The sequence below is a fragment of the Mastomys coucha genome, unplaced genomic scaffold (genome assembly GCF_008632895.1).
Source record: "Mastomys coucha isolate ucsf_1 unplaced genomic scaffold, UCSF_Mcou_1 pScaffold20, whole genome shotgun sequence".
NCBI lineage: Eukaryota > Metazoa > Chordata > Mammalia > Rodentia > Muridae > Mastomys > Mastomys coucha.
Window position 1 is genome coordinate 91,164,674 of NW_022196903.1, and position 4,595 is coordinate 91,169,268.

The following is a 4,595-nucleotide window of genomic DNA, read 5'->3' on the forward strand; positions in this document are numbered from 1 at the left end:
AAAAAAAAAAAAAAAAAAAAAAAAAATCTGCTTTGACAATTTCAGTTGGAAGCTGATGGAATAACAGGGATAGAATGTGTGCTCTTATCTGAAAAAAATGCACCTGCCCCCCCCATCCCAAATCTCAACAGTTTTCAAAACACTTGAGAATTTGGCAACATACACAGTGAGCCTGGAACAAGCCAAGCCAAGTCTCATATTGTCTCTACTTACTGCCGAGGCTTCCAGACTCTGAACATGAGGAGCACAGCAGACACCTTGAGCGGAGGAGTTGGAGTTGGAAGACTGAAGAACTGAACTGAAAAGCTTCTGCAGAATAGAGCCCCAAGGGAAGAGAGACCGGCCTCGTGGGTCCTGAGCAGACTAGCGACCACCCTGCATGAAGGCTTACCTGAAGGTGGGAACTCTGTGAAAGGCTGAAAGGGAGCAGTGCTTGGTCCTCAGACAGGGTGAGAAATGGTGCTTGGTGCCTCAAGGCAGACTAGGAATCCTTCTAATTCCTGGGCACGGGGAAGCAGACCCAGAAGTCTTGCCCCAGTGATGGGAAATAGATGACAGTAGACTGAGCTCTGTTCTGGGCCCGCCTACCAAATCATAAAAGCAAGTCTGGAAAAAAGCAAACTGCATCCTAGATTGCACCCAGAAACAAATACAAAGAATATTTACATATGGATAAAAGCAAGTCGTGTTCAAAAAGATAAAAATTAGTAATATTTAGGGGGTTGGAAAGATGACTCAGAAGATAAGAGTACTGGCTGCTCTTCCAGAGGATCTGGGCTCCATTTCCAGCACTCAAATCAGGCACATCAAATTTTAAAATTTTTAAGAAGATACAAAAGTCTAGCAGGCAATCACATGTCATCAGGCTGGCAAGACACGGCCAGAAGGGAAAATAAAGGCAACCCAAGACACCCAGAACTGAGGCATAAATTAGTCTATTTGGCCAAGCATAGGAAAATAGCTATTGTAATTACATTTTATATGGTCTGAAGTTAAGTAGTCACATATAACCTATACAACATTCTTTAAAATCTTTCTTATAATAAATACTCAAACACAGCCCCAAGGATGCAGCAACAGAAACTATGTGAGATAACACACTTGCACTCACTCACACTCATGCACACACACATACACATGACCTACTCATGAACACATGCACATGGCAACCCTCACACATATAGACTGACCACCACCATCACACATGCACACAGACATGCACACACGAGCAAAACATACAACAACAAAACATAACCAAAACAGAATACCTCAACCCTAAATGAAAACAAAGGAACAACTTAAGCCTTAGAGTCACTTCTAATGGCCTGGTCCCAGCTCCTGAGACAGGCCACAATCCCATGTGGGATAACATGACTGAATGTGGAGTTTTCGAGGAAAAAAAAAATCTGGCAACAGTAAAAGGTTTCTGAATGTGCTACAACCAAAGCCTGATTCGCAATCAACTGAGTAAGGAACCAGATGTTTCAGGCGGTGCGTGCCTGAGTGGCATCTCTCCACATCACTGCAGACTTTGCCCTATGCACAGCTTAAATAACAACACGCCAGCCAGCAATGCCTGAAACCAGACAGCCCACAGGTAACAACCCTGAGTGTTAGGAACTGGAGTGTTTTTTTAATGTGTATACAAGCTTTTCTCTGCATACAGAAGTATAATGATTTTATTATGGAGAACAAAGAATGCTACTTCCCCTCACCATGATTCCTCAGCATGGAAGTACCAAACTAGTGTGTCTTTGGATTGCATTGTATCAGAACACTTGATTTTAAACATTGCTGCTTGGGTTGGTCGCTTGAGTTTCATAAAAGGTCCTTGAGTGGAGTTTCACTTGGGATTAGGACCAAATTTCCAACAATTTCTCAAATGGCCTTAAAATACAACACTTCTGCTATCTGCATTTCACAGTTGTATGAAAAAGCATTCTTCGCCCTGATAATTATAACACCAAAACGTTAATTAACTGTGAAAAATTTTGAGGATTTCCTATATCCTATGATATCACAAACCCTCAGCCAAGATTGAATTCTACGTGTAAAAATAAACATATCCATTTCATTAGTATGAACATTTACTTTTATCTTTAAAAAAATGGTAAAATGTGTGTATACCAAAGAATTGTTTTAAAATAAATCTCTATATGATTTGTTATCAGTAATTTCTATACCTATTTTATTTACGTAGAAGTCTGGGGTCACCTAGAAAAAGAGGTCACGAAGCGATTTTTGGTCACCCAGCTCAGCCAAATGGGTGAGTTCCAGGTCCTAAGTGAGAGACTGCCTCAAAACACAAGTCCCTGAGGAAAAACACCCAGGGTTGTCCTCTGATCTCTACATGCACATGCACACACATGCACCAGCACACATATGACCCACACACGTATAAACACACACGAATACCTCACAAATACCACATCCCCCCCTTTCTAAATCTAAGATAAAGAATAAACCTAAAAACCCAAGACACTTATGTCACAAGAAAAGCTAAGAAAGCTGTATCAAAGTATTAACATAGAGTCCAACTGTCCAAAGTGGAAACTTGGAAAAACAGCTAGGAAAAAAGAGACACATCACACACTGAGCCACAAAGACTTGGTGTGGTAGCAGATCGCTCATCAGCAACAACATAAGAAAAATCATAATGAAATTTTGTAGAAATGAAAAAAAAAACTGCCAATGTATACTTTTATATCCTATGAACTAACATTCAAAAACTGAAGACAAAGGCCCGCCCGTGTTTTCAGAAAGAAGCCTGAAAGAATAAATCACCAGCAGATTCTCACATTACAGAGAATACTACCCAAAGTCTTTCAGGTAGAAGGAAAGTTACATCAGGCAGAAAAGAATGAAGACAAGCCAGGCAGTGGTGGTGCACGCCTTTAATCCCAGCACTTGGGAGGCAGAGGCAGGTGGATTTCTGAGTTCGAGGCCAGCCTGGTCTACAGAGTGATTTCCAGGACAGTCAGGGCTACACAGAGAAACCCTGTCTCGGGGAAAAAAAAAAAGAATGAAGACAAACAGAAATGGGGGTCCCACTGATAAAATATGCCTTTATAGTGTTTAAATATCCTTGAAGGTGATCAAAACTTCAAGACGGAGCCAAAAATGAGGCATGATGGGAACAGCCTACACCGAGAAGCAGAGGATCTTACAGGATGTGTGAAATGCTGGAGCCTTCCTTCGAGACAGATGTGGTATGCTGAAGCTGTACACTGTCAACTCAAAAATCAATCATGAAGATAGCAAACCAAAGGGAGTTAATCCAACCAAGGCAGTAAAGTGAAATAATAAAACACCCAGTGAAAGGCTGGGGTGATGCTAAATCCCTTGCCATGGAAGCACTAATCCTCAGAGCTCATGGGAAGCCAGGCACAGTCTGTGTGTAATTCCAGTGCTTAGAGGGGATAGGAGACAGAGAGTGGTAGGAGACTAAAGGGCCAGCTGGGCTCTCAGACACAGTGCGTGAACAGTGCCTCTAACAGGTGGTAGGTGAGGATCAGCTCCCAAGGTTGTCCTTGGACTTTGACACGTGTGCTATGTCAGGCACGTATAGTCACTCACACATGTACAGATACATACATCACACATACACACACACATTTAACAGAAATAAAAAAACAAAACAAAAACATAGGAAGGTGCCAGAGTTGGACCAGGGCTGTCAGTAGCCATAGTATATATAACTAGAATTAGTACTCCAGTTAAGAGACAAAGAGAGTGTGAGGGACGATACTGACTCGGGCTGAGGATCTTGAGTTTTATCCCTGTTACTCATGAGAGAGAGAGAGAGAGAGAGAGAGAGAGAGAGAGAGAGAGAGAGAGAGAGAGAGAGAGAGAGAATGGACGCCACCCCTGAAAGTTGCCTTCTGATCTCCATATGTGTGCCATGGCATGTGCAGCCCTGCACCTTGACACACACAATACAAATAAATAAAGATAAAAAAAATAGCCTGGGCTGCATAGCAACACTCTTCCTCCAAACTCGATCAGCCCCCTTTGTGAGGCCCACACCCACGCCAGACAAAAGCAAAGCAAACCAAACTAAAGGCTACAACACTTCAACCTGGATCCTTTCCTCCTGAGATGTTTACTGATGTTTGTGAAAGTAACTTGTCCTTGACGGACAGAAATGAGACAAAGGAAAACAACCTCTGGTTGGCCCTTGTCTAAAGAGAGCAGCCCTGCTCTGGAAAGTGGTCAGTGGAGCTGAGCTGCCAGCTCTGTTTCCTTGGAGCTCAGGTGAGAGTGTAACGTTAGGGACGGGCAGTCTGGACAGGAACTGGGATTGCGGCGTGTTTTTTGTTTTTGTTTTTGTTTTTTTTGAAGTATGGTAAATGTTAAAATGAAGAGGCTTCCCGCACTCTGATGGGATCCATCTTTCTGTCTTTCTTGCTCATACCATGTGGAGCCTTCCCTCAACTACCTTTGAAGCAGTGACTGAGTAGAGGTATAATTATCCCCCTGCTCACCATTCAGCATCTGTAGAGGAGCCAGGAAGGGACTGGGGAGGGGTGTGTTGGTGAGAGGGGCTGGGGAAGGGTAGGTTGGAGAGAGAGGCTGGGGAGGGGTTGGGTTGGTGA

At 43.1% G+C, this 4,595-nt stretch overlaps 1 protein-coding gene across 6 annotated transcripts in view; it reads right to left on the reverse strand.

Moving 5' to 3' along the window:
- The window catches only part of Frmd4b (FERM domain containing 4B), a 319,697-nt gene that overhangs the window by 93,997 nt on the left and 221,105 nt on the right, over positions 1-4,595 (reverse strand). The window lies entirely within an intron of this gene.